A 23,335-nucleotide genomic window follows, 5' to 3' on the forward strand; every position below is an offset into this window, starting at 1 on the left:
TGTTCAGGATCACTTAACAGCCTACCTCTGTGACTTCCTCTGCTAATCCCCTTTGTCCCACTAATTCTGCCTTCCCAATCATCTCCCATTCCCTCTTTTTTCGGAATGGATGACAGAGCTTTATGAGCCTAAACTTTACTTCCTAAAAATCCATTTCCACACCCACCACTCAACTTCCTCGCTTCTGGCTTTTAATTACTGTCACAGAAACTTCTGTTCAGATGTGCCTTGAGCAACTTGAGGAAATCCCCACCCATGTTTGTTCTTCACTTTCACCTTCTATGAAGTATTTTCAACAATTTTCTGGATTAAAGGCACAAAAGCTAAAGACATAATTTGGCTCAAGTTGAACTAAAGGTCAGGAGTATTAAAGACTAATATTTGAAAGTGCAGATATTTCTTTGGTAAAAATAGCAAAGTAATTATTACTAAGCTGCCTTACAAGCCATCATTTCTTTCTTTCAAGGCAAGCAACTGTTTTTATAATATTAACAGTCTGACATACAGAAAAATGTCCAGTTATGTTCTGGAATCGGCTGGGGAATAGCGAATGCTAATCTTATATCTCTCAGATTTGTTCAAAATCATTTTTGTCCTTTAACATGTTACATAAGGTACATAGAGTTCAAGAATAGCCACTGAGTTGTGGGGATGTCTAGTGATTATAATGAAGTCAGCCGAGTTCCCTGATTGGGACTGATAATCTGGTTCAATCAGGGAGCCTGACTTGGTAGATAAGTGCAGGAGTGTCAGAAATCCTCTTCACTCAGAGCTAGCCCCGAGGGAGCTGGATCAGTATCATGTACTCTCCACATGCAAATAAAGGGTGACCTGATGACGTGAAACTGACCTCTGTGGAGCTATTTCTGGAGGTTTTCAGAGACATTTGTTCTGATATATTATTTCATAATGGGAATCACTTCTCATTAGAAATACCACAGCATTGTTTAGCAGAGCACCTTAGGAAATCTGGTATTGCTGAAAGTGGTTTATCTTTGCATGGATGTATGTTAAAATAATAAAATTCTACCCACTTGCCAATCCTCCAGCTCTGTCATCAGAAAATGACCTTTCAGTGCTATACCCTTCCTCTTTGGAGCTTTTCCCCACCCTCTCCACTCCCCAGGTCAGTTTGCTTTGCTTTTCATTTCCATTCCTCGAAAACACTTAAATAGAAACATTTATTTTCTAACAGGGTCATCAGTCACCTGCGCCGGGTTTTCTACATCCTCTTGCTTTGTGACATTTCTTTCATTGGCTGCTGGCTTTCTCTACATGACACGAGTTATCAGATTTCAAAAGTACCTCATTGGCTGCAACTGGGACATGCTGAAGTCATGAAAGATGTAATATAAATGTAAATAATTTCTGGTAATTCATGCCATTGTTATTGTTTTTGCATAAATATCTTGATTATTGGATCACCCATCATGCAACTATAGAGTTGTAAATGAGAGCAAACTACTAGAGTCAAAAAAGTGGTCCCAGCTGTAACTTCAGAGTCACTTTTCGGAAAAGGCCAGTACAGCAGTGAAATTAACCAATAAAGCCAAATGAATGATGTATTTGCCTATACAACAATTTGGACTACATTTCAAGCTAATCAATTATATGTTCTGGCTTTGTGACATTTGAGATATGTTATATAATGTGACATTCTATGTAACACTTAGGATAACTTAGATGAATACAAGAGGACTACATAATAATGTGTTAACTTGAAGTTAGATTATAGGACAATGTATGTGCCAAAGAACATAAGCAGCAAACGATTGACACATCTAAGCAATTCTACAACCAATAGGTTAAAATTAAGCTCTGCAGTCTTGTCACATCAGTTGAGAGTGGTGGTGGACAAGTAAACAACTTGCTGGATGAGGATGCTCCATAAACGTTCCCATCCTCGATGGGAGCACATTGAGTCTTAAAGTCCTATAGCACGGAAACAGTCCAACCAGTCCATGCACACCATAATCCCAAAGTAAACTGGTCCCACCCATCTGTGCTCGGCTTATATCCTTCCAAATTGAGAAAGATGAGACTGAAGCACTTGTAACAATCTTCAACCAGAAGCACCAAGCGGATGATCCATCTCAGCCTCCTCCAGAGATCCCCACTATCACTGATACCAGTCTTCAGCCACTCCTCATGATATCAAAAAACAGTTGGAGATACTAGAACTGAATAATACTGAAGACTTGTGCTCATGAACTTGCTGCATCCCGAGTTGAGTTCTTCCAGTGCAGCTACACTGGCACCTACCCGTCTTAGCAATGCCCTGTATAAATGAAGCATAACATTCCTACTTATATGTGCAATTCTTCTTATAATAAAATATAGCATTCAATTACCCTGAGTAATTACTTGACATACCTAAACCCATAGTAGCTTTTTGTGACTCACATACTAGAATACCTTAACCTTCTGCACCTTGGAATTCTGCAGTTGTTTTGCATTTAAGTAATTGTTTGCTTTTTCAATCTTTACACCAAAGTGAACACAGCCCCCAGGAGTAGACAATTCCAAAGATTCACTGCTTTCCGTGAATAAATTCATCCTCACCCCAGTCCTAAGTGGTTTGCCATTTATTCTGAAACTGTATCCTCAATCCTAGACCCCACTGCCAGGGGAGACATTCCTCTGACATCTATCTCTTTCAAGAAATTTGTAAGTTGCTTTCAGATTGCCTCTCATCTTCTTAACTCCAGGGAATACTGGCTAAAGCTCCTCAATCTCTCCTCATAGGACAATCCCGCCCCCATCCTGGAATCTGTTTAGTGGACCTTCTCTGCTCCCTCTCTACAGAAAATATATCTTCCTCAGGCAACAAGACCAGAACTCCATACAATACTCCAGCAGTAGTCTTACCAGGGTCTTGTACAATTGAAACAAGACTTCTTTGCTCTTCTACTTAAATTTAGAGTCATAGAATCATAGAGATGTACAGCACGGAAACAGACCCTTCGGTCCAACTCATCCATGCTGACCAGATATCCCAACCTAATCTAGTCTCACTTGCCAGCACGCAGCCCATATCTTTCCAAACCCTTCCTATTCATATATCCATCCAACTGCCTTTTAAGTGTAGCAATTGTACTAGCCTCCACCACTTCCTTTGGCAGCTCATTCCATACACATACCACCTTCTGCATGAAAACGTTGCCCCTCAGGTCTCTTTTATATATTTCCCCTCTCACCTTAAACCTATGCCCTCTAGTTCTGGACTCCCCACCCCAGGGAAAAGACTTTGTCTATTTACCCTATCCATACCCTTCATGATTTTATAAATCTCAATAAGGTTACCCCTCAGCCTCCGATGCTCCAGGGAAAACAGCCCCAGCCTGTTCAGCCTCTCCTTTTAGTTAAAATTCTCCAACCCTGGCAAACATCCTTGTAAATCTTTTCTGAACCCTTTCAAGTTTCACAACATCCTTCTTTTAGGAAGGAGACCAGAATTGCACGCAATATTCCAAAAGTGACCTAACCAATGCCTTGTACAGCCGCAACATGAACTCCCAACTCCTGTACTCAATACTCTGACCAATAAAGGAAGGCATATCAAACGCCATCTTCACTATCCCATCAACCTGCACTCCACTTCCAAGGAGCTATTAACCTGCACTCCAAGGTCTCTTTGTTCAGCAACACTCTCTAGGACCTTACCGTTAAGTGTATAAGTCCTGCTAAGATTTGCTTTCCCAAAATGCAACATCTCGCATTTATCTAAATTAAACTCCATCTGCACTCCTCAGCCACTTGGTCCATCTGATCAAGATCTGAAGGTTACTCTGAGGTAACCTTCTTTACTGTCTACTACACCTCCAATTTTGGAGTCATCTGCAAACTTGTGGACCCAGCACCAATCCTTATGGCACTCTACTGGTCACAGGCCTCCAGTCTGAAAAACAACCCTCCACCACCACCCTCTGTCTTCTACCTTTGAGCCAGTTCTGTATCCAAATGACTAGTTATCCCTGTATTCCATGAGATCTAATCTTGTTAATCAGTCTCCCATGGGGAACCTTGTCGAACGCCTTATTGAAGTCCACATAGATCACGTCTACTACTCTGCTCTCATCAATCCTCTTTGCTACTTCTTCAAGAAACTCAATCAAGTTCATGAAACATGATTTCCCATGCACAAAGCCATGTTGACTATCCCTAATCAGTCCTTGCCTTTCCAAATACATGTACATCCTGTTCCTCAGGATTCCCTCCAACAACTTGCCCACCACTGAGGTCAGGCTCACTTGTCTATAGTTCCCTGGCTTGTCCTTACCATCTTTCTTAAATAGTGGCACCACGTTAGCCAACCTCCAGTCTTCCGGTACCTCACCTGTAGCTATCGATGATACAAATATCTTAGCAAGAAGGCCCAGCAATCACTTCCCTAGCTTCCCACAGAGTTCTAGGGTACACCTGATCAGGTCCTGGGGATTTATCCACTTTTATGCATTTCAAGACATCCAGCACTTCCTCCTCTGTAATAGGGACATTTTTCAAGATGTCACCATCTATTTCTCTACATTCTATATCTTCCTTGTTCTTTTACACGGTAAACACTGATGCAAAATACTCATTTTGTATCTCTCCCATGTCCTGCAGCTCCACACAAAGGTTCTTTTAATGATAAAAGCTAACATTAAGGAGGGAAGGGAGGCAGTGTTGTTGTGGTAATGTCACTAGTCTAGAAATTCAAAACCCCAAGTTAATGTGCTGATGCTGAGAGTTTGAATCCCATTATGACAGATGGTGAAATTTAAATTCGATAAAACTGTAAAAATGGAATTAAAAGCTAGTTTAATGGTGTGAATAATCATCTGGTTCTCTAATGCCCTTAGGTCTGCTGTTCTTGCTTGGCCTATGGCCTACACGTGACTCGGTACATGCTCTCTGGTTAATTAGGGAGTGTAATAAATGCTGACCTAGCCAGTGACCCATGTACTAAGTAAATATTTAAAAAGCCACATCGTATTCCATTTGCCATGCTCTTGCCCACTCACTCAGCTCGTATTAATCCACTTGAAGACTCTTCCCAACCTCTTCACTGCTCACATCCCTACCAAGTTCTGCACCTTTTTTTTGTTCACTCATGGGACTTGGACACTGCTGGCAGGTGGTGGAGAGCTGCCTTCTTGAACTGTTGCAATCCAAGTCGTGTACCACAATGAACCGCAATGCCCTTATGGAGGCAATTCCAGGATTTTGACCCAGTGACAGTGAAGGGATGACAATATACTTCCGAGTCAGAATTGTGAATGGGTTGGAGAGGAACTTATAGGTGGTGACATTTCCATGTATCTGCTGCCTTTGTCCTTCTAGATGGAAGTGGTCATGGGTTTGGAAGATGCTATCCAAGGAACTTTGGTGAATTTCTGCAGGCATCTCGTAGATTGTACACACTGCTGCTACTGAGCATCAGTGGTGTAAAGAGTTGATGTTTGTGGATGTGGTTCCAGTCGAGCGGGCTACTTTGTCCTGGATGGTGTCAAGCTTCTTTGAAATTTGTTGGAGCTGCAACCATCCAGGAAATGGGCCATATTCAATCCTGACTTGTGCCTTGTAGATGGTGAACAGGAGTCAGGAGGTGAGTTACTCACTGCAGTATTCCCAGACTCTGACCTGCTCTTGTAGCCACTGTGTTTATCTGATGAGTCCAGTTGAGTTTCTGGTCAATGGTAACCCCAGGAATGATGATAATGGGGTGTCAATAATAGTAACACCATTGAATGTTGAGGGGCAGTGATTTGATTATATCTTATTGGTGATGGCCATTGCCTGTCATCTGTGTGACTTGTCAGCCCAGATATTGTCCAGAACTTTAAACATGGACATGCATTTGAACATGGACTGCTTCATTGTGATGCTTGAGGCATCACAAATAGTGCTGAATATTGTGCAATCATTGGCAAAAAGCCCCACTTCTGACTTTATGATGGAGGGAAGGTTGTTGATGAAGTAGCTGAAGATGGTTGGGCCTAGGCCACGACCTTGATGAACTCCTGCACAGATGTCCTGGAGCTGAGATGACTGGCCTCCAACAACCACAACCATCTTCCTATGTGCTAGGTATGACACCAACCAGTGGAGAGTTTGAACTCCGATACTCATTGATTCCATTTTTGTTAGGGTTCCTTGTTAGCTAGATTGAAGGTGGCTCAGTGGTTAGCACTGCTGCCTCACAGCACCAGGGACCTGGGTTCGATTCCAACCTTGGGTGACTGTGTGGAATTTGCACATTCTCCCCACGTCTGCGTGGGTTTGCTCCGGTTTCCTCCCACAATCCAAAGATGTGCAGGTCAGGTGAATTGGCCGTGCTAAATTGCCCGTAGTGTTAGGTGCATTAGTTAGGGCTAAATATAGGGTAGGGAAATGGGTCTGGGTGGGTTACTCTTCAGAGGGTTGGTGTGGACTTGTTGGGCCAAAAGGCTTGTTTCCATACTGTAGGTAATCTAATCTAATCTTTCTAAAGTCTGTTGGGTTTTTTTAAAATTGTGTGGTAAAAGATGATGTCAGAGGAAGGGCACAATAAACACAGCTTATAATAAACTCTAGACAATGGTTAAATGTACTGTAATGGTGGTATGTTCTGTCCTCAACACAAATTACAGATGGACTTTTAAGTAAGTGCCTGCAGCAAAGGGGCAGATGTTATCAGTCTGGCTGTCCTTGTGTCTGACTAGAGAGAAGATGCTGAGGTATAACACAGATTAACAAAAATTTAATGATGGTAGTTAAGTGGTTAGTATTTTTTGCCTGGTATAAAAGACCCAATATGTAATTTCAAAAATGGGAATATGAAATAAAAGCACTGAACGTACTATAAGATCCGGCCTGTGACAAATTCAAGTTACTGTTTTCCCTAAACTCCCTGGAGAGATGTGCAGCTCTCAGCCAAAGGGAGATTGCTGTTTCGTCATCAAAGCACACAGCATGGTTTACTTTAATTACCTGATGGCAATTCAAACTATGTAATCAGATTTTCTGACCGGTTAGACAACCAAGTCTCACAAAAAACATAACTTCACCATCCAGAATAGCTCAGCCCACGTTGCGATTGTTAAATGAAAATTCAATGCTATAACCAACTATGAAAGTAAAACACATTTTTTAAAAAAACTCACTATGCTGGAGGCCAGTCCCAAAGCTGAAAAGCAGTATGTAAAATGCATTTACAGAACATTTAAATTAAAGGCAAATTTTGAAACATGAATCTAACAAGTAATGCAAAAGCACATTTCCAAGCAAGAGTTTTTTTTTAAATATTAGAAAACTTGTTGAATCTGTCAGTCAGCTTGGGGCTGATCTTATTCATACAACATGAATGACAAAGCTTAATATCTAACCCACTCTGATGTCAACATTATCAAAAAACCTCCCACTCCCACCCAAATTAAGCTCTGGATAGTGTACAGAGTAACACTGCCATTACTTTATTTCCGATTCCATTATTTTTGCTGGGTTATTAGACCCACAAGGACATTTCACATTATGAATGAAGTACCATGGAAAAAGACCAGTGAAACTATAACCCTGTAATTCACCACAGATGTCCCAGTAATGTTGCATGCACATCATTAACTGCTTTACTGATATTGCTGCGGAAAATAGGCAAATCGCTCCCGGATGCCAGTAATTTTAAAGCAACATGATTGGGGTCTTAGCCTGCATGTTATTTGGAACCTGAAAGGAAATATTATAACATGAATGGAACAGAGGGAACAATGCATCATACCTCTCTCAGCATCTCCAAGTTGGAAGAGGTTTCAGTGCCAAATTGGAAATCAGTGGCCTCTGTAAGCTATACACATGTGGGTATTGGTGATGACAGGACTTTGCTCGGTTCCCATTCCTCAATAGTCCAATAACTTGCCAACACTTGCCATCAAGATTTTGAATACAAAGCAAGGTCAAGACTGAATGATGCCCAGAATGGAGATGGGCAGTGCCTATGATCTATACTTGAGCAAGCAGTCGGCACTTACAGATGAAGGAAGGAGAGAAAGTTTACAAAGGATAAAAATCAAGCAAGGTGATTATTATAAACATTGGCTTGATTAAGTAATTCTGTGGCCGATAAGCATGGGTAATTCATGCTGCAAGTCATTAAGTGGATGATTAAATAAGTAACTGGTGTTTGAGCACCTGTTAAATTCTGTTGCTTGATGATGAAATCAGTCAATGAATGATCCTTGGTGGATGAAAGATTGGTTACTTGCCTGAGATATCAGGAAGCGATTGGTCTGTTGGCAAAAAAAATGTGATTATTAGTGCATTGATTAATGGCTGAATGGGTTAATAGAAAGAGAGAGTGTGAATATCTGTGGGAGAGTATTTGAGAAATTATTTCAGCATCTGAGCACGTGGTTAGTCTCCAGTTATCAGCCATGGCTCCTCAATTGCTTTCTGCCCTCAGTCACATGTTTATGAGTCCAAACACCATTCCATAGATTTGAGCACATTATCCTCGATGACTTTCCTCTGCATTACCTAGGGAATGCCACCAAGTGTTCAGCCACAGGGCTACGGGTTTGGTTGGTGCCGGTGTCCCAGAGATGCTCTCTGAAACGATCCACAAATTGGCTGTGTCTACTTGATGTAGAGGAAGCCACTTCGGGTGCAATGGATACAGTAGATGATATTTGTAGAAGTACAGATAAATAACTTAACACCCCCTTCCACTCCACCAAGGACATGCAGGTCTTGGGCTTCCACCATCACCAAACCCTAGCCACCTGATGCCTGGAGGAAGAACACCTCATCTTCCACCTTGCGACCTGCAACCACATGGAATTAATGTGGATTTCACCAGTTTCCTTATTTCTCCTCCCCTCAACTTATCCCAGTCTCAAGCCTCCAACGGCACCGCCCTCTTGATCTGTTCATCGTCTTTCCCATCTCTCCACTCCACCCTCCTCTCCGACATATCATCTTTACCCCCACCTTCATTTACCTATTGCACTCTCAGCTCCCTTCTCCTCATCCCTACCCCCTCCCTCTCACAGCCCCCCCCCGGCCCACAAGCCTCATTCCTGATGAAAGGCTTATACCTAAAACGTCAACTTTCCTGCTCCTCGGATGCTGCCTGACCTGCTGTGCTTTTCCAGCACCACACCCTCGACTCTGAACTCTAACATCTGCAGTCCCTACTTTCTCCTCCCTGACAACATTTTCCTGAAACCAGCACCAGTAAAACTGCCTGTTGGATATTTCTGATTGTTGAATCTTGCTATTTGAGAATCAGTGTTGTTTCTTAAAATTGCGACAACACTCATAGTACATTGGCTGTCAAACACTTTGGGATGATATAAAAGGTGTTATTTCAGGGCAGATTCTTTATGGGCTGGGTGAGAATTTACTGAGTGAGTATGAGAGTTCTTGGTTGAGTGATTGAGATATTGCATTGTGATTTAGTTATGAGGAGTGATTGCTTTGTTCCCTAAAGTTTTGTGAATTAGAGAATGGACGCTGTTAAGGGAGAAATGTACAGTTTCACTAAACAGCTGACATAGGTTGTCTGCAAATGCATCATAAGGTTGAATTTCCTGACTTAAGGCTCCAGTGCTACAAATAAGCGAGTCAAGCACATACTATATAGCCAATTCTATGCAAACAAAAGTTGGCAGAAGATTGAGATTGGTTGACACACACAATTTCCTGCCTGTTCCCTTTTGCAACTTTCAATGCCCAGCCTACAATGGTGGGGGGGGGGGGGGGGGGCAGCTGATCATCCTACAGATGGGTTTTGCTGGAAAAGCCAAGATACAGGTTGCTGCACAGATATTTATTAAATTTGTGCGGTCATAAAGAAACATAGCCCGTTCTGTGCTAATCTGGGAGCAGGGGGATTTGCAAGTGTATATGTTAAAGTAATATCTGTGTTATTAGAGCAATTTTTCTGTTTTTGTTCTAACTATTTCATCAAACAAAATCACAAGCATCACTTTTTTTTAAAGCTACTTATAAAATGGCTTCTGTGATATGTATTTTGTGTGTATCACATTACAGAAAGTATTTATAATTGTATTTTAATTTTATAATATATGATATATTTTGTAATGTATTGGAATTTTATAATGATAATTGCAGATTAGGACTATAATTGAAATTTTTTTGAGTAAAACAAGCACATTAGAATCCCTATCGTGTGGAAGCAGGTCACTTGGCCCATCCCAATGTTCTGAAAAGCATATCACTCTATCCCTTTAACCCTGCATTTCCCCATGGCTAACCCACCCATTCTTGGATACTATGGACAACTTAGCATGCCCAATCCACTTAACCTGCACATTTTTGGACTGTGAGAGGAACCCAGAGCAAACCACACAGACCCAGGGAGTACGTGCAAATTCCATGCGGTCAGTTGCCCGAGGCTGGAATCGAACACAGGTCCCTGATGCTGTGAGGCAGTAGTGTTAACCATTGTGCTACTTTTCCAGCACAATCTTTGTTACTGCCTGTAACTATTGTAAAAAAAATGATAGGTCTTTCTACTGTGGCAAAAAAAAATCTAAAGCAAAATATTTCTCTTTATTCAGAGGGACTGGTATCAATGTGATTGTTTATTATCTATTAAAATAATGGGTGTGTCTGGTTTGTTATTGCCAATTAGTATTCACCATAAAAGGTTGTCACAGGCATTTGTAATATTGCCTCTCCTTGTATTTCTGGAGCCCCTAACAAACTATTTACCTCAAACAGAAAATGAATAGATCATTGATCCACCTATGAAGTGTACTAACAACCTTGAAAGTCTTATGTTATCCCCAACAACCTCCAGGTACACATGAATCAATTGAGTTTGTTAAAAGGTATCACAAATAAGCACATAGTCCCCTCTCTAAGCAGATACAAATGTTTCTGTGCCTCAACATGTTTCATTGGTTGAGAAGTATTAATACAAGTTGAAACACAAAAGAGGTGACTGGCTTGTTAATGTTGTCAAAAGGGATGACAGAACGGATTGCAATTGTTTGGTTATCAAAACAAATTGCTAACAAGAAATTTTCTTCCAAACATAACTTTCCAAAAAAATTATCAATTGATTTTTAGCTGCCCCCTTTAAATTAAAAATCACACAACACAGGCAGAAACCCTAACCACCTTACCATATATCAAAGAAGTTTCAGAAATGACAGCCTGACTACTAAGACCCCTCGGAATCCTAGTAGCACACAAACCCACCAACACTCTCAAACAAAAACTAACAAACTTAAAAGACCCAGTACAACCCATGGACAAAACCAACGTCATCTACAAAATTCCATGCAAGGACTGCCACAAACACTACGTAGGACAAACAGGAAGAAAGTCAGCCACCAGGATACACGAACACCAGTTAGCCACAAAAAGACACGACCCTCTCTCCCTCGTAGCCTTACACACGGATGATAAAAACCACCAATTCGACTGGGACAACACATCTATCCTGGAACAGGCTAAGCAAAGACATGCCAGAGAATTTCTAGAGGCCTGGCACTCCAACCACAACGCCGTAAGCAAACACATAGATCTAGATACCATCTATCAACCCCTCAGAAAACGAACAGGAAATGACATCACCACAAACCCCCGAAACCCAATTCAGGACAAACATATAAATAGAAAGCAGGAGACAACAGCTTCGCTTCACTTGGAGGTTGTCACTGATGATGTTACCTAGCCAGGTAATGAAACGTCTGGATATCAAACCAACAGCTCAGCGAGCAAACCTACACCCTAAACCTCAACCTGAGCTACAAACCTTGCAACTAGGTTATAGTGCAACAGATTTATCTGGAAGCGCTGCTTCGAAAGCTAGTGCCTCCAAATAAACCTGTTGGACTATAACCTGGTGTTGTGTGATTTTTAACTTTGTCCACCCCAGTCCAACATCAGCACCTCCAAGTCATGGCTCTTCAACTTAAGCAGATACATGGGAACACATCTGCCTTCAAGATTCTCTCCACGTCACTTACCATCCTGACTTGGAAATATATCACCATTCATTCTCTGTCGCTGGGTCAAAGTTCTGGAGTTCCCTCTCTAATGGCATTGTGGGTCAGCTCACAGCAAGTGGACTGCAACGGTTCAAGAAGACAGCTCACCCTTACCTTCTCAAGGGACGGGCAATAAATGCTGACCCAGCCAGCGATGTCCGTGTCCCACAAATAAATAAAGAAAAAGAAAGTCAAATCTCATAGTTTGAAAAAGCACAATTTATTTAATTATTTTAACAAAATATTATCCATTGTTAAAAAAAAGCATAAGCTAATCTGAGAACGGACTTGCTAACCAAATCAGCATCCACTATATAACCTGAATATTTTGAACTCCATCAAGATCTAATGTAATAATTGTGTTTGCTGTCTTCTAAGAAATAAAATACAAAGAAAGATATTAAAATCTAGCCTGTTACTTGGAATCAAAGAGATTATGCAGTGATTTGATATAAGTATTTTAAATTATGAAAGAATGGAACAGGTAGAAATTGTTTCAAATGACTGTAGAATCTGGAGCTTATCCGCAAGAAATTTGACATGAAACGGGGGAGAATTTGACTTCTACCTAGAGGTTCGTGAACATGCAGAATGCATTGCCAGTATGAGATATTGAAACAGAGACTAAATCAAACTAAGAATAGGTTAAATAGGTGTTTGAAGGAAGAGGGAGTAAAGAGATTGGTGGATAGGGAACACATGAGATTGTCACATGCGCCAAAACTCTCCAGGTGGTGCACTGGAAATCAAGTCCTCCTATTCCTGGAGTTGATACAAACGTGAAAAGATTTAATCAAACTATCCAAAGTCATCAATTTACTTGAATTGTTGAACCCATGTGAAAAGAAACCAGGATTCTGTATTAAGCAAGAAAATAGTTTGTTTATTGCAAACAGATAATTTTAACTGATGGGAGAACATGAATAACCCTCCAGAACTCTATCCCTTTTTAAAAAACAATTACATACACATACAAAGTGACAAGGCAAGATGCAAAAAGTATGGCTGGAGGAGGAACAAAAAAGTCTGAAACGCAGTTCCAATGCCTGGCCAGATGACAGGTGCTAATGAGCTGTTTTCCTTTAGTTTCCTCCCTGTTCCTTTCAACACCTTGATGGGGATACAAGGTTGTGGACACATCAATTCCCAACTTTTCATTCACCAGTTAAGGATTTACCCCTTCAGTGTCTCTGAAAGCCTTTTGCTCTTTTTTTTCCTTTCAGAGAGAGCAGCCAGCTACTTGGGATTTCTTTTACTTCTCCACAGGAAACCATGAGAGATGTTTTCTTGTTCACAGACTGAATGTTTGTCCAAACACAAGGCTGAGGTAATTTGTCCAGGCACCAATCACGTTACAATGTTGAATACTCCTGAACACATAACTGCTCCTGTCCTGATGAAGAGCGTGATTCTCCTGCTCCTCAGATGCTGCCTGACCAGCTGTGCTTTTCCAGCACTACACTCTTCAACTCTGAAGAATTATAGGGTATTTCAGCATGGAAGCAGACTCCTCAGTCCAACTTGTCCACGCTGACCAAGTTTCCCAAACTAAAACTAGTCTCACTTGCTTGTGTTTGGCCCATATACCTCTGAAGATAGGATTCGCTTGTATTTGGGGAGACAATGACTGACAGCTTTGTGCATGGGAAATGATGTCTCACAAACCTGATTGAGGATTTAACAAAAAGAGTTGATGAGGGCAGAGTTGTAGACATTGTCTACTTGGTGTTTGGTAAAGCCTTTGACAAAATTCTGCATGGTAGACTGATTAATAAAACTAGATCACATGGGATTCAGGGAGAGCTTGGCAATTGGATACATAATTGGCTTTATGGAAGGATGGGGTTCCTGAGGCCTGGCACTCCAACCACAACGCCATAAACAAACACATAGATCTAGATACAATCTACAAACCCCTCAGAAAACGAACAGGAAATGACATCACCAAACCCCCCAGGAACCCCATCCAGGACAAACATATAAATAGAAAGCAGGAGACAACAGCTTCGCTTCACTTGGAGGTCGCCACTGATGATGTTACCTAGCCAGGTAATGAAACGTCTGGATATCAAACCTACAGCTCAGCGAGCAAACCTACACCCTGAAGAAGGTTATCTAAGATTATAAAGAAATCTTGATCAATTGGGCCAATAGGCTGAAGAGTGGCAGATGGAGTTTAATTTGAATAATTGTGAGGTATTGCATTTTGATATGAACAAGCAAGGGCAGGACTTATACAGTTAATGGTAGAGTCCTAGGTAGTATTGTCGAACAGAGAGATTCAGAGGTTCGGGTACAGGGGAACCTTGATTATCCGAATGAGATGGGAGGGCACTATTACGTTCGGATAATCGATTATTTGGTTAATCGATTAAATGCGTTTCCTCTGGGGCTTGGAGTTTTTAAAGTCTGCTTCCTATTCAGGAGACTGTAGCAGCACACAGTGCATGAGCCCCCGCCCCCAACACTGCCCACCGCCCCCATCCAACACCGCCCCCCCAACCCTGTCCAACTCCGCCTCCGTCCCCCAACCCCGTCCAACTCCAACCCCCCCGTCTCCCAAACCCGTTCAACTCTGCCCCCCATCTCCCAACTCTGTTCCCCCGTCCCCCAACCCTGTCCAACTCCAACCCCCATCTCCAAAACCCGTTCAACTCTCCCCCCCCGTCTCCCAACTCCATCCCCCATCCCCCCAACCCCGTCCAACACTGCCCCCCCTGGCCCCGTCCCCGTCCAACACTGCCTCACCCCCTGTTCCCCAACCCTGTCCAACACCACCCCCCCAACCCTGTCCATCACCGTGCCCCCACCCCCATCCAACACCACCCCCACCCCGTCAAACACCGCACCTCCTGTCCCCCCATCTCCGTCCAACACCATCCCCCAATCCCATCCAACACTATCCCCCCAACCCCGTCCAACACTATCCCCCCAACCCCGTCCAACACTATCCCCCCAACCCCGTCCAACACCATTCCCCCAACCCCGTCCAACACCATCCCCCCAACCCTGTCCAACACCATCCCCCCAACCCCGTACAACACCGCCCCCAACCCCGTCCAACTCTGCCCCCCCAACCCCATCCAACTCCGCCCCCCGCTCCCCAACCCCATCCATCCCCGTCCCTTCTCTAGAGCAGTCAGACTGTACACCAACGATAAGACTACTGCTGCTGCTGCAGCTGCCTTTGTGGGGTAAGTCTCCAAATAGCGCGCACACACACACAACCACACACACAACCTTTAACTGCAACTTTTCAAGAGGTCCTACATTTGCCCTGAACAGGACAATGTTAGAGAGATTATTTGGGGAAGCGGGGGGCGTTTAGTGTACACCCCTCTGTAGAACTCCAGGGAAAGTGTGGGGAGAGAGAAAGGGTGAGATATCAGTCATTTGGAGATGGTGCGTGTTTAATCACTGTCAACAAAAGATGTGATCACTGTTGGAAACAGTGATGTAATGTTTCTATCCGGACCTCGAGATCTCCTGATTTTCGGATAATTGATATTCAGATAGTCGAGGTTCCACTGTACATAGTTCTTTGAAAGTGGTGTCACAAAGAACTCAAAGAACTGCCACCCTCATTCCCACCTGCAGGTTCACATGACGTAGTGAGTATGGATGGGTATAAGACAAATGCAGGTTAAATTAATTAACTATAATGGGACATTTTTCAGAAGAAAATTATCTTAATTAAAAAATAAGAAAGCCAAACAATGTAAGTACATAGTTCCTTGAAAGTGGAGTTTCAGGTAGACAGATTAAGGCGGCATTTGGGCATGTTTGCCTTCATTTCTCAGACTGTCGACTTTACCTGATGAAGGAGCTGCGCTCCGAAAGCTTGTGATTTCAAATAAACCTGTTCCACTATAACCTGATGTCATGTGACTTCTGACTTTGTCCATCCCAGTCCAACACCAGTACCTCCACAGCATTATTAAATTGGAGAGGGTTCAGAAAAGATTTAACAAGATGTTGCTGATAAAAAAAAAACAAAAGGTCCATTACTGGGCGAACCTGCCCTGAGCACTTACCGGAGGTGTATAGCATCCTCCCCCACTGTCTGAATAAGGCAACACCATTTTAAAGCTGCAACATGTCCTTGCACAGTCCTGTGATTTAAAGATGTTCCTTTTCCCATCTTTTAAATGAATAACACAAAAGTTGGCTTTGCAAGTGTGGACTATAAGCACCAATAAATGGATATTTTGGAGGGTCTGCACTATTTTTTATTTTGAGAACATCTAATTCTTCCAGTACTGTGGGGACGCTGTGAAATTTTTCTATTCTTTAAACTTAATTTACAACAGGTCCTACTTGGTCTTTGATACACAGTTCTGATTATGGCTGTACCAGTAATTCCCTGTTTGTTCAGAAATTGATTATGGCAAACCTTTAACAGGGCCTCAACAAAGTGCTGTTTTTTCTAAATTTATTTGCTAATTTCTGATCAGCATGAATCCACAAGCCTGTAATTTAAAGGGGGGATGAGCCCAGACTGGATGAGTACTGAAACACAGCAAAAAAAGATCTGGAGCTTTTAAAGGCTGAGTCTTCATCCTTCTGGGTAGCTATTCTACAATTTCCCACAGTTTGATTTAAGTCTGAAATTCTGGTTTGGCTGTTGCTAGGATACAATGTTTCTGTCTCCTTGGTAACAGGGAACAATCTCAGCATTGTACCTTCTCAGCAGCTATTGTGTATTACAGTGGAAACAAGGGGATTGTGGCCTAGGTCTTTCTGGGTGAAGAAGGATTCCAAAGGTTGTGTTGACAATAAAACATTCTTTAAAAGAAAGATAAAAGATCTTAGTTGAAGAATAGGAAGAACCCCAAGATTATAAGATTCTCCTCATGTTACACACAGACTTGCTGGATTAGGGTGCAGTTCAGAATATTCGACATGGTGCCTGATTTTCTGTTCCGCAAAAAATCACAGATTAGAGATTGTTTTTATCAGGCAAGACTAAATGCCAGGAGCAGACCTGCTCTTTTGGAGATGTACTACAACTCTGCTGCAGATTTTATAACAGGTTTTCCTCTCATGCAGTCTAAGATAAATCATGAATTCTTTTCTCCACATCGCCAAAACATTCTCATTCAATTTACCTGCTATCCTGAAGATGTTGGTGCTTATCAGGGGCTTGTTGCAGAATTGGCTGTGAATAAGAAATTGATCTGCTTCTTCCCCTTCCCCACACATCCCATTCTTTCCCATCACGCCTTGCCTCTCTCACTAGATCAGTACTGTACCCCACAAATAGCCAGCATAAACTGTGAACCAAGCCTAGGATCTGACTGTTCTTTTGGTTCAACAAGTCAATATTTGGTAAGCCTTTTATGCACTATAAAGTCACAATATTTTGAAATATTTTGAGGTTAATAGTTTGAGACTGTAGCTTATATTTTAGTGTAAATGAAGGTCATCATGTGTAATCTTCCTGACAGTAAGACTGGGTGGGTTGATTGTTAGAGATTAAAGGAAATTCTAGATTGTTTTACTGAGATTTAGGTACAAAATATTTATACTTGGAGATTCTGAGTGTGCAATGGGCTCTTGTGGCATAATGGTAGTGTCCCTACCTTTGAACCAGGACAGCTGTGTTCAAGTCCCAGCTGCTCTAGAGATGGGTAATAACTTATCTGAACAGGTTGATTAGAAAATCTCTGAATGTGCATTGGCAGCTTTTGGGGCACAGTGTAGTGTCTCAACCTCTGAGCTGGGAGGCTCAGGTTCATGCTCCAGTGGTGTGCAGTAACATCTCTGAACAGATTAATTGGAAAATATCTGGATGTGCCATGAGTAGACTCTGAGTTTTCAAAAGACTCAGAAAGATGTAGTTGATATTAGGCTATGAATTATGGTGGAAGTGGTTCATTTACTCTTAAGATAAAAGAAGTTAGTTAATTATCATTTCCAAATGTAAGAATAATGCACATTTAGGACAGAGGAAGCCATTTTGAGATCAGGTTACAAGGTTCCCTATAAATCAGTGAATATCACATATAATTCTATGTAGGCAGCAGAGACAATAGGCTGCTTGGGTTTGTAAGTTACTACATCTGGATATGAGAAGGGAATTCTCTCCAGGCAAAGAGCCTTACGCCATCACAGATTCAGGAAGGTATTTTTCTGTCATGGCCAAAGTGGAGAAGAGTCAACAGATGGTGGTTGAATTAGGAAACTCACTATGAACCAAGGAAAGGTTATTAAAATTAACATGCAGTAATGTAGGCATATGAGAATCCATTAGGAAACTGGGGAAACATATAAGAAGTGTAATTCTGTGGAAAATGTGACATGTGATAATTGTGAGATCTCTCCACTCTGCAGCTTTAAGAACATGTTACAAAAAAAAGTGTTTAATCAATAGAGTTTAAATCATTTGTTTTTTAAATGTTTTTTAAAATTCCTAATTGCCATTCTTCCAGCTATTAGCCAGAAGTTCGCATTTCTTTTTAAACATTATCAGTTTTCACAGATATCGTAACAAAATGTACTTACCTTGTATAGTTAGCATAACAAAGCTTTCATTTCAAATAAAAAAAGCAACCAATTTTCAAACAGATCAGCTGATTATGATTTCTGCAATAATTTCAAATGGTTTGCAGTGTGAGTGAGAATGTGTGGTGTAAAATTCCAAGCAGTGGAATGTGGTGAAACGGTTAAAAATTATGTCCCAATACATGTGTGAATCTAACCGGAATGGAGGTGTTGCTTCACACCTCCCCGTGTGAATCTTCTTATCTGTATGTAACCAGAATGGAATGTGTTTTTTAGCCTTGCTCTGCTGTTCACATGAATGTTTATATCTGGAAAAGAGTATATCAGCTGGAAAAGTCTCCAGTTCGGGGAGTCTGCTCCGGGGTTACGTTTAACCGCCGAGCGTGGGTTGTTGGCAACCGCTCTACGAGAACTGACGGCTCCCAGTTCCGGTAACATGTAGAGTGAGTATAAGCCAGACCCGGGAGTCTGCTCCGGGGTTACGTTTAACCGCCGAGCGTGGGTTGTTGGCAACCGCTCTACGAGAACTGACGGCTCCCAGTTCCGGTAACATGTAGAGTGAGTATAAGCCAGACCCGTTGTAAGATGAGACCTGGTTTTGGCGATGCTGCGGGGAATAAAAAGCTGAAGCATATTCTAGCAGACTCGCCTCTTGGTCGTTTGTTCTGTGTCAGACTACTCTCCTACGAACCTGACCTTGAGAATTTTTTAAAACATTTGGCGTAGTCGGCAGGATCAATCGCAATTGAGGAGAGATTTTGATACAGAACAATGTTTTGGAAAAAGACTAAGAAACCAGAAGAACAAACTGTGGAGGTCCCGACCGTCCCGGGATGGCATGACGTGGCAGTTTGTTTGAGAAATGGTGGGGGGGCGACCGGAGGAACCCCAGGGTCGCTGCTGTCCACCCTTGAGAGGATCCCAGTCCTGCCGAAGAACCCCTTGCCTGGGGTACTGCGGAGGATGTGGGCATGTCCAAAAAGCTGAAGCGGAGTTAACAGAATTGAATGGGATTGAACTGAACTGAACTGAGTGGAACTGAAGTGAATCAAATTGAACGGAACAAAATGGAACTGAGCTAAATTGAATTGAAATGGACGGAACTGAATTGAACACAATTGAATTGAACTGAACAGACCTGAACTGAGCTGAATTGAACTACACTGAATTGACTGAACTGAAATTAACTGAAACGAATTGAACTGAATTAAGCATAATGTAACACATGTATTGGGCCAAGCAGTGGAATGTGGTGTAAAATTCCAAGCAGTGGAATGTGGTGAAACGGTTAAAAATTATGTCCCAATACATGTGTGAATCTAACCGGAATGGAGGTGTTGCTTCACACCTCCCCGTGTGAATCTTCTTATCTGTATGTAACCAGAATGGAATGTGTTTTTTAGCCTTGCTCTGCTGTTCACATGAATGTTTATATCTGGAAAAGAGTATATCAGCTGGAAAAGTCTCCAGTTCGGGGAGTCTGCTCCGGGGTTACGTTTAACCGCCGAGCGTGGGTTGTTGGCAACCGCTCTACGAGAACTGACGGCTCCCAGTTCCGGTAACATGTAGAGTGAGTATAAGCCAGACCCGTTGTAAGATGAGACCTGGTTTTGGCGACGCTGCGAGGAATAAAAAGCTGAAGCATATTCTAGCAGACTCGCCTCTTGGTCGTTTGTTCTGTGTCAGACTACTCTCCTACGAACCTGACCTTGAGAATTTTTTAAAACAGAATGAGAGCAGTGTTCAGGCACAAGACACTTCTTCGATTCAAAACATCCACAATTTTATTGAATGATTCCTTATTTGATGTAATGCTTATGTGAATACATGACAGCCACATTTAAATTAAAACAAACCCAGTGTAGCAAAATTAATTACCTGTACATCTATTCTGGTGTGCCGGTAAATCTTCAAACAGTAAGATATATCAGCGAGTAAACTATTGCTTTAGGTGGTGCATTATTGGTTGGGATTTTCAGTTGTTAAATAGTGATTTTATAGAACATATTTTCAAGCGTAGCTGGTACAGAAAGTATCTCATTTACTATGTTTGTGGTTAATCTAGTTATTCAGCCAATCTCAGGAACACGAAAGGCAACACTGGGGACACTGTGCAACTTTACCACAACTGGGCGGCACAGTGGCTCAGTGGTTAGCACTGCTGCCTCACTGTACCAGGGACATGGGTTTGTATTCCACCCTTGGGTGCCTGCCTGTGTGGAGATATGTTTGCAGGTTTCTGTGGGGGGTTTCCTCCATTGTCCAAAGTCGTGCAGGTTAAATTGATTGACCATGCTAAATTGCCCATAGTTTCCAGGGATGTGTAGGCTAGAGGGATTAGCTATGGTTAATGCAAGGTTACAGGGATTGGGTGGGATGATGTTTGGAGGGTTGGTGCAGACGTGATGGGCCAAATGGCCCGTTTCTGCACTGTAGAGATTTTATGTCAATAAACGTCTCTTGGCACAATGCAAGGTGTTCCGGAGTTTTGGTTATTTGTGCTAGTGTTTACTGGGGTGACGAAATGGTAAGGGAAAGGGGCATTTTCTCTACCTGATAAGGTAATTATACTTTATTACAGTTCTGAATACCAGTGTTCCTCTGACTTTGGAGATTCCAGTTTAGTGGCAGGTACAACTTATCCAATGACTATTAATTAAAAATGAAATGTTGTGAAATTAGAATAAACTTCCAGAATTCTGAGACTGACTGATTTTTGTTTTTCCCAATCTTACAAAATGTTTTAAAAAAAAAACCTAACCCGATTCCAAAATTCAGTGGAAAACCATTGACTTATGTTCCAAGTGTTGGTTGAATTTAATTATGGTTCTGCAGTTTATCTTTATCTAGTTGCAAAAGTTAAAGGATAAATTGACGTGATTTCACTCAACTTGATAGCTGTTCTATCAATATCCAATATTTTCTTCAAGCCAGGTGGAAGAGCCAGAAGTATAACTGTAGTTTGAAATCCTGAAATGAAAATATAGTTTTAAATCAAACTATTATCTTTCTTTGGATATAAGCCCTTTGGTACTTTGACTATTTTGACCCCCTCTTCATCCAGCCATGGGAAGAATCCTGGATTTTTGCTGGGGTATGGTGCCTTGAGCACTGCCTGACCTCTGGAAATTTACCTGATATCCATTTTACATATGGAATTCTGAACTGCAAGTGCAACACACTACACAACCTTGTGGGAATTCTACAAATGATCCACATCTTTCAGAAATCAATATTTCTAGCAGGACACACTTATGATTAGGATTTATTTTTCTCGCTAGCGCACGGGCATGGAGGAAGCTTGGCTTATGAACACAGCTAAGGTTAAGTAAGTGGACAAAGAGAATACCAGAGAATTTCCTGTTTGCATGACTCAGACTGACACCAGGAGCACATTTAGTAACTGAGCTATTATTTGGGAAGGCATATCCTTACTGTTTTGAAATGTATGAGCCTTAGAGATCTGTAGTTCCAAAGGAGAATTCAATACAGACTTGAAAAGGGACAATGTATAATGTTATGAAAAAAGAGCATGAGAATGAAACTAATTGAATAGTTCTTAATAAGAAACTCACTGAGGATTATGCTGCATATTGTACAATCACATCCCTGGTACAGATATAATTTGCTCCAGCATTATTTTTAACTCTCTTATCACAGAGCTTCAACTTCAACTGATGGTCAACAGAAATTCTAAGTTATTATTCTGTCCCTGTTATTATTAATTATCCCAATCTGTATTACTGGAGCTATTTCTCCTGGTAATGGTGATTTTTGCTTCAGCAGTTGTACATAATTTTATTGTCCTTTATCAAGTCTGCTGCTCTCTGGTCAACTTCACAGACCAATGGCTACTAGCCATTCTTAGCTCAATCTCTGATCCATCTTTCTATTTTCCCAGTACACCAGTGTTGACCATATTCACGTTGGCTGTATAATAATCCCAGTTGAAAAACAATTTTGAATACTTGAAGATAAAAATATTTAAAGTTACAGACCAGTAAGTCTCACGTCTGTTGTCTGCAAGGTGTTAGAAAAGATTCTAAAGAATAGGATTTATGACCATCTGGAAGAGCATGGCTTGATTAAATGCAGTCAACACGGCTTTGTGAGGGGCAGGTCATGCCTCACAAACCTTATCGAGTTCTTTGAGGATGCGACTAGAAAAGTTGATGAGGGTCGAGCTGTGGATGTTGTGTATATGGACTTCAGCAAGGCATTTGATAAGGTTCCCCATGGTAGGCTCATTCAGAAGGTCAGGAGGAATGGATACAGGGGAACATAGCTGTCTGGATACAGAATTGGCTGGCCAACAGAAGACAGCGAGTGATAGTAGAAGGAAAATATTCTGCCTGGAAATCAGTGGTGAGTAGTGTTCCACAGGGCTCTGTCCTTGGGCCTCTACTGTTTGTAATTTTTATTAATGACTTGGATGAGGGCATTGAAGGATGGGTCAGCAAGTTTGCAGATGACACAAAGGTTGGAGGTGTCATTGTAGGCTGCAGCGGGACATTGACGGGATGCAGAGATGGGCTGAGAGGTGGCAGATGGAGTTCAACCTGGATAAATGCGAGGTGATGCATTCTGGAAGGTCGAATTTGAAAGCTGAGTACAGGATTAAGGATAGGATTCTTGGCAGTGTGGAGGAACAGAGGGATCTTGGTGTGCAGGTACATAGATCCCTTAAAATGGCCACCCAAGTGGACAGAGTTGTTAAGAAAGCATATGATGTTTTGGCTTTCATTAACGGGGGATTGAGTTTAAGAGTCGTGAGATCTTGTTGCATCTCTATAAAACCTTGGTTAGACCGCACTTGGAATCCTGCATCCAGTTCTGGTCGCCTTGGATGGTTC

At 41.8% G+C, this 23,335-nt stretch overlaps 1 protein-coding gene across 2 annotated transcripts in view; it reads right to left on the bottom strand.

Annotated features, from left to right (window-relative positions):
• Nucleotides 1–20,257: 20,257 nt before the first annotated feature.
• Nucleotides 20,258–23,335, bottom strand: part of LOC122540525 (high affinity cGMP-specific 3',5'-cyclic phosphodiesterase 9A) — a 78,286-nt gene continuing 75,208 nt past the window's right edge. For both annotated transcript variants that reach the window (XM_043676388.2, XM_043676390.2), the window contains one exon: nt 20,258–21,452. The gene's annotated coding sequence lies outside the window, so the exon portion shown is untranslated. The remainder of the gene's footprint in view (nt 21,453–23,335) is intronic.

This window comes from Chiloscyllium plagiosum, unplaced genomic scaffold (assembly GCF_037043375.1).
Source record: "Chiloscyllium plagiosum isolate Xiang-an unplaced genomic scaffold, Cpla_swu_hap1 HiC_scaffold_29, whole genome shotgun sequence".
Lineage (NCBI taxonomy): Eukaryota > Metazoa > Chordata > Chondrichthyes > Orectolobiformes > Hemiscylliidae > Chiloscyllium > Chiloscyllium plagiosum.